This window comes from Scylla paramamosain, unplaced genomic scaffold (genome assembly GCF_035594125.1).
Source record: "Scylla paramamosain isolate STU-SP2022 unplaced genomic scaffold, ASM3559412v1 Contig184, whole genome shotgun sequence".
Classification (NCBI taxonomy): domain Eukaryota; kingdom Metazoa; phylum Arthropoda; class Malacostraca; order Decapoda; family Portunidae; genus Scylla; species Scylla paramamosain.
The window spans coordinates 31,049-42,500 of NW_026973849.1; the positions used below are offsets into that span (position 1 = coordinate 31,049).

Sequence of the window (11,452 nt, forward strand, 5' to 3'; positions counted from 1 at the left end):
GCCGGGAGAGGCGCGCCGCCCTTGTACCGTGGTTGTTTTAACGCGCCGTGGGTCCCGCGCTCTCCCTCCGCTCGCGAGACGTGATTCCCCTCCTGGCGGGGCATCACGCCCTTGACACGTGGTCGGTGTGCTGCTCCGCTCCGCTCCCCCGCCTCCCCCGGCTGGGGTGGAAGCGTCTCCTGCCGGGAGAGGCGCGCCGCCCTTGTACCGTGGTTGTGTTAACGCTCCGTGGGGTCCCGCGCTCTCCCTCCGCTCGCGAGACGTGATTCCCCTTCTGGCGGGGCCTCACGCCCTTGATACGTGGTCGGTTTGTGTCTCCGCTCCGCTCCCCTGCCTCCCCCTGCTGGGGTGGAAGCGTCTCCTGCCGGGAGAGGCGCGACGCCCTTGTACCTCGGTTGTGTTATCGCGCCGTGGGGTCCCGCGCTCTCCCTCCGCTCGCGAGACGTGATTCCCCTTCTGGCGGGGCCTCACGCCCTTGACACGTGGTCGGTGTGTTGCTCCGCTCCGCTCCCCCTCCTCCCCCGGCTGGGGTGGAAGCGTCTCCTGCCGGGAGAGGCGCGCCGCCCTTGTACCGTGGTTGTGTTATCGCTCCGTGGGGTCCTGCGCTCTCCCTCCGCTCGCGAGACGTGATTCCCCTTCTGGCGGGGCCTCACGCCCTTGATACGTGGTCGGTTTGTGTCTCCGCTCCGCTCCCCTGCCTCCCCCTGCTGGGGTGGAAGCGTCTCCTGCCGGGAGTGGCGCGCCGCCCTTGTACCGTGGTTGTTTTAACGCGCCGTGGGGTCCAACGCTCTCCCTCCGCTCGCGAGACGTGATTCCCCTCCTGGTGGGGCCTCACGCCCTTGATACGTGGTCGGTTTGTTTCTCCGCTCCGCTCCCCCGCCTCACCCGGCTGGGGTGGAAGCGTCTCCTGCCGGGAGAGGCGCGACGCCCTTGTTCCTCGGTTGTGTTAACGCGCCGTGGGGTCCCGCGCTCTCCCTCCGCTGGCGAGACGTGATTTCCCTTCTGGCGGGGCCTCACGCCCTTGATACGTGGTCGGTTTGTTGCTCCGCTCCGCTCCCCCGCCTCCCCCGGCAGGGGTGGAAGCGTCTCCTGCCGGGAGAGGCGCGCCGCCCTTGTACCGTGGTTGCTTTAACGCGCCGTGGTGTCCCGCGCTCTCCCTCCGCTCGCGAGACGTGATTCCCCTCCTGGCGGGGCCTCACGCCCTTGACACGTGGTCGGTGTGCTGCTCCGCTCCGCTCCCCCGCCTCCCCCGGCTGGGGTGGAAGCGTCTCCTGCCGGGAGAGGCGCGCCGCCCTTGTACCGTGGTTGTGTTAACGCTCCGTGGGGTCCTGCGCTCTCCCTCCGCTCGCGAGACGTGATTCCCCTTCTGGCGGGGCCTCACGCCCTTGATACGTGGTCGGTTTGTGTCTTCGCTCCGCTCCCCTGCCTCCCCCTGCTGGGGTGGAAGCGTTTCCTGCCGGGAGTGGCGCGCCGCCCTTGTACCGTGGTTGTTTTAACGCGCCGTGGGGTCCAACGCTCTCCCTCCGCTCGCGAGACGTGATTCCCCTCCTGGTGGGGCCTCACGCCCTTGATACGTGGTCGGTTTGTTTCTCCGCTCCGCTCCCCCGCCTCACCCGGCTGGGGTGGAAGCGTCTCCTGCCGGGAGAGGCGCGACGCCCTTGTTCCTCGGTTGTGTTAACGCGCCGTGGGGTCCCGCGCTCTTTCTCCGCTGGCGAGACGTGATTCCCCTTCTGGCGGGGCCTCACGCCCTTGATACGTGGTCGGTTTGTTGCTCCGCTCCGCTCCCCCGCCTCCCCCGGCAGGGGTGGAAGCGTCTCCTGCCGGGAGAGGCGCGCCGCCCTTGTACCGTGGTTGCTTTAACGCGCCGTGGTGTCCCGCGCTCTCCCTCCGCTCGCGAGACGTGATTCCCCTCCTGGCGGGGCCTCACGCCCTTGACACGTGGTCGGTGTGCTGCTCCGCTCCGCTCCCCCGCCTCCCCCGGCTGGGGTGGAAGCGTCTCCTGCCGGGAGAGGCGCGCCGCCCTTGTACCGTGGTTGTGTTAACGCTCCGTGGGGTCCTGCGCTCTCCCTCCGCTCGCGAGACGTGATTCCCCTTCTGGCGGGGCCTCACGCCCTTGATACGTTGTCGGTTTGTGTCTCCGCTCCGCTCCCCTGCCTCCCCCTGCTGGGGTGGAAGCGTCTCCTGCCGGGAGTGGCGCGCCGCCCTTGTACCGTGGTTGTTTTAACGCGCCGTGGGGTCCAACGCTCTCCCTCCGCTCGCGAGACGTGATTCCCCTCCTGGTGGGGCCTCACGCCCTTGATACGTGGTCGGTTTGTTTCTCCGCTCCGCTCCCCCGCCTCACCCGGCTGGGGTGGAAGCGTCTCCTGCCGGGAGAGGCGCGACGCCCTTGTTCCTCGGTTGTGTTAACGCGCCGTGGGGTCCCGCGCTCTCCCTCCGCTGGCGAGACGTGATTCCCCTTCTGGCGGGGCCTCACGCCCTTGATACGTGGTCGGTTTGTTGCTCCGCTCCGCTCCCCCGCCTCCCCCGGCAGGGGTGGAAGCGTCTCCTGCCGGGAGAGGCGCGCCGCCCTTGTACCGTGGTTGCTTTAACGCGCCGTGGTGTCCCGCGCTCTCCCTCCGCTCGCGAGACGTGATTCCCCTCCTGGCGGGGCCTCACGCCCTTGACACGTGGTCGGTGTGCTGCTCCGCTCCGCTCCCCCGCCTCCCCCGGCTGGGGTGGAAGCGTCTCCTGCCGGGAGAGGCGCGCCGCCCTTGTACCGTGGTTGTGTTAACGCTCCGTGGGGTCCTGCGCTCTCCCTCCGCTCGCGAGACGTGATTCCCCTTCTGGCGGGGCCTCACGCCCTTGATACGTGGTCGTTTTGTGTCTCCGCTCCGCTCCCCTGCCTCCCCCTGCTGGGGTGGAAGCGTCTCCTGCCGGGAGTGGCGCGCCGCCCTTGTACCGTGGTTGTTTTAACGCGCCGTGGGGTCCAACGCTCTCCCTCCGCTGGCGAGACGTGATTCCCCTTCTGGCGGGGCCTCACGCCCTTGATACGTGGTCGGTTTGTTGCTCCGCTCCGCTCCCCCGCCTCCCCCGGCAGGGGTGGAAGCGTCTCCTGCCGGGAGAGGCGCGCCGCCCTTGTACCGTGGTTGCTTTAACGCGCCGTGGTGTCCCGCGCTCTCCCTCCGCTCGCGAGACGTGATTCCCCTCCTGGCGGGGCCTCACGCCCTTGACACGTGGTCGGTGTGCTGCTCCGCTCCGCTCCCCCGGCTGGGGTGGAAGCGTCTCCTGCCGGGAGAGGCGCGCCGCCCTTGTACCGTGGTTGTGTTAACGCTCCGTGGGGTCCTGCGCTCTCCCTCCGCTCGCGAGACGTGATTCCCCTTCTGGCGGGGCCTCACGCCCTTGATACGTGGTCGGTTTGTGTCTCCGCTCCGCTCCCCTGCCTCCCCCCGCTGGGGTGGAAGCGTCTCCTGCCGGGAGTGGCGCGCCGCCCTTGTACCGTGGTTGTTTTAACGCGCCGTGGGGTCCAACGCTCTCCCTCCGCTCGCGAGACGTGATTCCCCTCCTGGTGGGGCCTCACGCCCTTGATACGTGGTCGGTGTGCTGCTCCGCTCCGCTCCCCCGCCTCCCCCGGCAGGGGTGGCAGCGTCTCCTGCCGGGAGAGGCGCGCCGCCCTTGTACCGTGGTTGTTTTAACGCGCCGTGGGGTCCCGCGCTCTCCCTCCGCTCGCGAGACGTGATTCCCCTCCTGGCGGGGCCTCACGCCCTTGACACGTGGTCGGTGTGCTGCTCCGCTCCGCTCCCCCGCCTCCCCCGGCTGGGGTGGAAGCGTCTCCTGCCGGGAGAGGCGCGCCGCCCTTGTACCGTGGTTGTGTTAACGCTCCGTGGGGTCCTGCGCTCTCCCTCCGCTCGCGAGACGTGATTCCCCTTCTGGCGGGGCCTCACGCCCTTGACACGTGGTCGGTTTGTTGCTCCGCTCCGCTCCCCCGCCTCCTCCAGCTGGGGTGGAAGTGCCGTGGTTGTGTTAACGCGCCGTGGGGTCCCGCGCTCTCCCTCCGCTCGCGAGACGTGATTTCCCTTCTGGCGGGGCCTCACGCCCTTGACACGTGGTCGGTTTGTTGGTCCGCTCCGCTCCCCCAGGCAAGGTTCCCCGCCGGCAGGGGCTTGACCCCGTTGAGACGTGGCGGCATGTCCGTGGGGGTGCTTCGGTGTCCCGCGCGCTTCTCTGCTGTGGGAGGGTTGACGCCGTTGATGTAGCGCGCCTGGGGCGGCTGGTCGGGGAAACCTGCTGGGAGGGCCTTGGCGCCGTTAAAAGGGTAGGGGCTGCGGTGCCACGAAATCCGGGGAAAAGTCGTGAAAAGTGGAAGTTCAGGGCCAAAGTGGTCTACGGCGTCAAGGTGCTCCCGCGCTGGGAGGTAACCCAGGACCCCCTGATTCCGTCAATGTCGCACCAGGTTTCGGAAGCAACCTGCACCGAGGTCCCGTTTGCAAATATAGTAAGGAGGTCGGGTCTCAGGCCACCCGACCTACTACCTTGACGGGCTGATGAAGCTCCTCGGCGTGCGCGCTATCTCCGCCTTAACCCTGTTGAGATGAGACGATCCTTGGGTGGGGGTGAGGTTCGGAGGCGCACGTTTAACACCTCCAGAGGCTTGACGAGGTCATGGAGGTGTCTATCGAGGTTCATTCATTGATTCATTGGTGAGGCAATGAAGGAAAACCACCCGCTTTGGAGGTTGCCGGGCGGCACACGTGTCCCATGACGTATGCGTTTCGACGCTGCTAGGCGCGGTGCCGGTCCTTTGCTCCTCTGAGGGCCCGCTTGAGAGGTTGCCGGACGGTACACGTGTCCCATGACGTATGCGTTTCGACGCTGCTAGGCGCGGTGCCGGTCCTCTGCTCCTCTGAGGGCCCGCTTGAGAGGTTGCCGGACGGTACACGTGTCCCATGACGTATGCGTTTCGACGCTGCTAGGCGCGGTGCCGGTCCTCTGCTCCTCTGAGAGCCCGCTTTGGAGGTTGCCGGACGGCACACGTGTCCCATGACGTATGCGTTTCGACGCTGCTAGGCGCGGTGCCGGTCCTCTGCTCCTCTGAGGGCCCGCTTGAGAGGTTGCCGGACGGCACACGTGTCCCATGACGTATGCGTTTCGACGCTGCTAGGCGCGGTGCCGGTCCTCTGCTCCTCTGAGGGCCCGCTTTGGAGGTTGCCGGACGGCACACGTGTCCCATGACGTATGCGTTTCGACGCTGCTAGGCGCGGTGCCGGTCCTCAGCTCCTAATGATATCAACAAGAGTCCCATGCCACTCTTGTTCGCGCTGTTGCGAGCCTGGGCGTGCGCTTTCCACGTTAACCCCGACGGGATGATTCGGGTGGGGGGTTAACGTGACGCACCCTTACTATATATGTATGAATGGATTATGGATTTGACACCGTTAAGTGCCTAGACGAGGTGGGCTTCTTAATGCGTGTCGTGCTCGCAACAGCTGCGGCGGCGGCAAGCCGCTCTGAGAACCACCCCAACAGTTGTTACGCTATGGAGGTTGCTGGGTTGCACTCGCGTACCATGACGCACGTGAATCACCTCTGCTAGGCGCGGTGCGCGTCCCCCTCCTCCTGGTGTCAACTGTCCGAGAGGTCCTCGTCTCCTCTCGTCTCCTCTCCTTTGGATGAGAAGCGTCACGGCATTAGCTGCGGCTCCTCGTGGCGGCGCACACGGTGTGTGAGGTTTGTGTGTGTGCCAAAGCGAGTTTGCCTTGAATGCAGCGACCCCTCTTGTTTGGTGATGGTTACTCCACTCCCCGTGCGATTGATCATCTCGAGGGTTGTACCGTGGAGGGACGGTCACCCTGGTTCCTGAACTGACGCAGCTTCTATCGAGCGGTCGGTTGGAACGAAGCACCTCACGCTGTTTTTTTAGCGGGCTATGACGCTTTGCTGCAGCTGCTGCTGCTGCCGCTTGTTAAGGGGCGGGACAAGCTTGAGGGCAGCAGCAGCACGTGGTAGTAGCAGCAGCCTGCGGGGCAATGACTGTGTGCAATGAGAGTTATTGCCTGGTGCCAAGGAGGAACACGGCGATATGCCTGGCTTGTTTCTGCTGCGGCTCGTCTCCGTGGAAGGGGCACACGGAAGATAAAATGACTTACTTGTATGAATAAAAAATAAGAGACGACGAGCAAGAGCTGGGCGCAGCAAGTACCAACAACAAATGAGTAGTGAATGAACTTCACAATGAAGGATTTAAAATGGTGCTTTGCTGCGAGCTCGTCTCCGTGGAAGGGGCACACGGAAGATAAAATGACTTGTATGAATAAAAAATAAGAGACGACGAGCAAGAGCTGGGCGCAGCAAGTACCAACAAATGAGTAGTGAATGAACTTCACAATGAAGGATTTAAAATGGTGCTTTGCTGCGAGCTCGTCTCCGTGGAAGGGGCACACGGAAGAGAGAGAGAGAGAGAGACACAGACAGAGAGAGAGAAAGAAACGAGCAAGCAAGCAAGCCAGTGGTGTTCAATGTGTTACCTTACCTGGTACCCTGCCAGAAAAAAAAAAAAAAAAATCAAAAACAGCTCTAACGATGCTTCGCTGCGGGAGGGCGCAGCAAGTATCCACAAAGGAGAGATGATCTCCTTTATTTTTTTTTTTTAAGTTGAGAAGGGACGCGGCGTCGACAGACCTTTGGGGTCCGACGCTTCGCGATTTCCTGGTGGCTCTCTTACTACACTTTTGAGTGTCAGAAAGTCATGGCAATGGAATTGAAAGTGGAAAGGAGCAGCAGCAGCATGCCGTCTAGGCTACGGCTGGCTGGTGGGGGTGGCTTCAAGCCACCTTCCACCGAGTCATGTTGTTTCTGGGTAATCTCGCAGCAGCCGTCGTCGTCAAGGCTACGACGGCGGCTCCGCTGCTACTATACTACTCGTGTCTGTTGTTCCCCGCCTCGGGGAGCTTCGCCGACCGTGGGTAGTGTTGGTGTGTCCATACTGCCTCGACCGTGCGTGCCCCGAGGTCGGGCTGTCGTCAGCGCAGGGCTGCTGCGGCTCTTGACGGGCCGTGGCTTAAGTGATGCTTAAGTGAACTTACCCTTGCGTCTGCGGCGGCCGTTGGGAGAGAGAGAGACCTCGTTGCCTCGTCACGACGGCGTTCGTGCTTGGCCTCGTTGTCTTCTGGCCTCGGTGTTGCCGGACTGTGTGTGTGTGTGCGTGGTTGTTGTAGTCCCCGCCTCGGGGAAGGTCGCCGACCGTGGGTAGTGTTGGTGTGTCCATACTGCCTCGACCGTGCGTGCCCCGAGGTCGGGCTGTCGTCAGCGCAGGGCTGCTGCGGCTCTTGACGGGCCGTAGCTTAAGTGATGCTTAAGTGAACTTACCCTTGCGTCTGCGGCGGCCGTTGGGACGTGCACCTCCTTGTTTTTGTCCCCGCCTCGGGGAAGGTCGCCGACCGTGGGTAGTGTTGGCGTGTCCATACTGCCTCGACCGTGCGTGCCCCGAGGTCGGGCTGTCGTCAGCGCAGGGCTGCTGCGGCTCTTGACGGGCCGTAGCTTAAGTGATGCTTAAGTGAACTTACCCTTGCGTCTGCGGCGGCCGTTGGGACGTGCGCGACAACCCCCACCACCTGGTCTGTGGCCAGCAAGGGCTCCTCTTCCTCCTGTTATTAGTATTCCCCGCCTCGAGGAGCGGCGCCGACGATGGGTACTGTTGGTTGTTTCCACACTGCTCCGACTGTGCGCGCCTCGAGGTCCGGGCTGTCGTCAGCGCAGGGCTGCTGCGGCTCTTGACGGGCCGTGGCTTAAGTGATGCTTAAGTGAACTTACCCTTGTGTCTGCGGCAGCCGATGGGAAGAGGAAGGGAGGAGCCGTGATGGGTAGTGGTAGCAGGCAGCAACCGATTTCCAGTGCACAATGGATGAAGGGGCTGCTGCTCTCTGGATGAGCGCGCAAAAACCAAAATTGAATAATCATGATGAGGGGATTGACAGATTGTCAGAGGGGGCCGTCATCGTGATGATGGCGGCGGCCCAGCAAACAAACACGAACCAAGGCAAAAAAACCAAACCAAACCAAAATGCAAGAGGTGTCAGACAAACAAAGTGAGTGAGTGAGAGAGAGAGAGAAAGGAGAACGATGGTGGCGTTCTTCCTAACCTAAGGCCAAAGAAAGCAAAACCCATAAACAAAACTACCTGGTTGATCCTGCCAGTAGTCATATGCTTGTCTCAAAGATTAAGCCATGCATGTCTAAGTACAAGCCCAATTAAGGTGAAACCGCGAATGGCTCATTAAATCAGCTATGATTCATTGGATCTGTAGCCCACACTTACTTGGATAACTGTGGTAATTCTAGAGCTAATACATGCATCACGTCTCTGACCGCAAGGGAAGAGCGCTTTTATTAGTTCAAAACCGGTCGGGCCTCGGTCCGCCAACCCCACCGTGTTGAATCTGAATAACTTGTGGCTGAGCGCACGGCCTCCAGTGCCGGCGCCGCCTCTTTCAAGTGTCTGCCTTATCAGCTTTCGATTGTAGGCTATGCGCCTACAATGGCTATAACGGGTAACGGGGAATCAGGGTTCGATTCCGGAGAGGGAGCCTGAGAAACGGCTACCACATCTAAGGAAGGCAGCAGGCACGCAAATTACCCACTCCCGGCACGGGGAGGTAGTGACGAAAAATAACGATGCGAGACTCATCCGAGGCCTCGCAATCGGAATGAGTACACTTTAAATCCTTTAACGAGGACCCATTGGAGGGCAAGTCTGGTGCCAGCAGCCGCGGTAATTCCAGCTCCAATAGCGTATATTAAAGTTGTTGCGGTTAAAAAGCTCGTAGTTGGATTTCAGTTCTGGACTGACGGTTCACCGCCCGGTGCACACTGTCACGCTCCGAACAGCCGTAACACAGCCCGCTGGCTCGCACGGGGTGCTCTTCACCGGGTGTCCCGCGTGGCCGGCAGAGTTTACTTTGAAAAAATTAGAGTGCTCAAAGCAGGCTACACTGATGGCCTGAATGCCTATGCATGGAATAATGGAATAGGACCTCGGTTCTATTTTGTCGGTTTTCTGAACCCGAGGTAATGACTAATAGGAACAGGCGGGGGCATTCGTATTGCGACGCTAGAGGTGAAATTCTTGGACCGTCGCAAGACGAACTACTGCGAAAGCATTTGCCAAGGATGTTTTCATTAATCAAGAACGAAAGTTAGAGGTTCGAAGGCGATCAGATACCGCCCTAGTTCTAACCATAAACGATGCTGACCAGCGATCCGCCGGTGTTATTCCCATGACCCGGCGGGCAGCTTCCGGGAAACCAAAGTCTTTGGGTTCCGGGGGAAGTATGGTTGCAAAGCTGAAACTTAAAGGAATTGACGGAAGGGCACCACCAGGAGTGGAGCCTGCGGCTTAATTTGACTCAACACGGGGAACCTCACCAGGCCCAGACACCGGAAGGATTGACAGATTGAGAGCTCTTTCTCGATTCGGTGGGTGGTGGTGCATGGCCGTTCTTAGTTGGTGGAGCGATTTGTCTGGTTAATTCCGATAACGAACGAGACTCTGGCCTACTAACTAGTCGACGGATCTCCAGCAATTGGTGTCCAGTTCGCAGCTTCTTCTTAGAGGGATAAGCGGCAATTCTAGCCGCACGAGATTGAGCAATAACAGGTCTGTGATGCCCTTAGATGTTCTGGGCCGCACGCGCGCTACACTGAAGGGATCAACGTGTCCTCCCCCTCCGAGAGGAGCGGGTAACCCGTTGAAATCCTTTCATGATAGGGATTGGGGTTTGCAATTGTCTCCCATGAACGAGGAATTCCCAGTAAGCGCAAGTCATGAGCTTGCGTTGATTACGTCCCTGCCCTTTGTACACACCGCCCGTCGCTACTACCGATTGAATGATTTAGTGAGGCCTTCGGACTGGCGCTCTTGGATGCCGGGCCTGCGTCGCGGTCAGTTCTGCTGCCGCCGCTGGGCTCTTTCGGCGCCTCGAGCTGACGGAAAGATGTCCAAACTTGATCATTTAGAGGAAGTAAAAGTCGTAACAAGGTTTCCGTAGGTGAACCTGCGGAAGGATCATTAACGTGTTGTTGGTTTTGAAGGCGAACCACACACTCAAAATAGAGCTAATACAAATAATGGGTGGTCGCGGTTCGCTCAAGCAGCGAGCCGTTGACCTGTTGGCGGGGCAAAAGGTGGTGCCCTGCCCGCCCAAAAAAAAAAAAAAAAAAAAAAGGAAAGAGAGAGGGAAACCTTTCTTTTTCCGCTTCTTCTCCCCGCGCTCCGTGCCGGAGCGTGGGGTAGACCAACTGTTCTTACTTACACACCACGCCCACGGGAAACCACGGCGTTTGGTGCCTCCGTCGTCGCCGTAGTAGTGGCTAGGTGAGCCCGCTGGTTAATTCCGATAACGGCGACGATGACGGTCGGAGGAGAAGTTGGTGGTGGGTCCCGCCGCGAGGCCCACTCCTCTTCTACTAACCCCGATCGCCTCCCGTGCTGCGGGAGGGAAGGCACCACTCGTCCCCGGCGTTTGGTGCCTCCATCGTCGCCGTAGTAGTGGCTAGGTGAGCCCGCTGGTTAATTCCGATAACGGCGACGATGACGGTCGGAGGAGAAGTTGGTGGTGGGTCCCGCCGCGAGGCCCACTCCTCTTCTACTAACCCCGATCGCCTCCCGTGCTGCGGGAGGGAAGGCACCACTCGTCCCAACCGGCGTTTGGTGCCCCCATCGTCGCCGTAGTAGTGGCTAGGTGAGCCCGCTGGTTAATTCCGATAACGGCGACGATGACGGTCGGAGGAGAAGTTGGTGGTGGGTCCTGCCGCGAGGCCCACTCCTCTTCTACTAACCCCGATCGCCCCCCGTGCTGCGGGAGGGAGGGCACCACTCGTCCCCGGCGTTTGGTGCCCCCGTCGTCGCCGTAGTAGTGGCTAGGTGAGCCCGCTGGTTAATTCCGATAACGGCGACGATGACGGTCGGAGGAGAAGTTGGTGGTGGGTCCTGCCGCGAGGCCCACTCCTCTTCTACTAACCCCGATCGCCCCCCGTGCTGCGGGAGGGAGGGCACCACTCGTCCCAACCGGCGTTTGTTGGTTCCTCCGTCGTCGCCGTAGTAGTGGCTAGGTGAGCCCGCTGGTTAATTCCGATAACGGCGACGATGACGATCGGAGGAGAAGTTGGTGGTGGGCCAGCAGGCCTCACTCCTCTTCTACTAACCCCGATCGCCGCCCGTGCTGCGGGAGGGAGGCACCACTCGTCGGCGGTGGGTAATCTCAAACCTGCACACTACCTGTGTTGTCCAACAACAAGCTCTTGTTGTTGGCGTTTTTAAACCTGTACACTACGTCTTCCCACTATCGTCTCCTGGGGCAGAGACGGCGGAAGTCTTGAAAGCCTAAAAAAAATTCCAGCAATGGAAATGTACAACTCTTAACGGTGGATCACTCGGCTCGTGGGTCGATGAAGACCGCAGCAAGCTGCGTGTCGGTATGTG

The 11,452-nt window shown here is 61.1% G+C and overlaps 2 non-coding genes across 2 annotated transcripts in view; both read left to right on the top strand.

The window, feature by feature from the left end:
* The first annotated feature begins 8,149 nt into the window (after positions 1–8,149).
* Positions 8,150–10,042, top strand: LOC135099686 (small subunit ribosomal RNA). Its single transcript, XR_010268285.1, has one exon. It is a non-coding gene; the product is annotated as a small subunit ribosomal RNA (ribosomal RNA).
* A 1,341-nt stretch (positions 10,043–11,383) lies between these two features.
* LOC135099685 (5.8S ribosomal RNA) overlaps positions 11,384–11,452 on the top strand; it is a 160-nt gene continuing 91 nt past the window's right edge. The window contains exon 1 of the ribosomal RNA XR_010268284.1: positions 11,384–11,452. This exon is cut by the window's right edge and continues 91 nt beyond it. This is a non-coding gene — a ribosomal RNA (5.8S ribosomal RNA).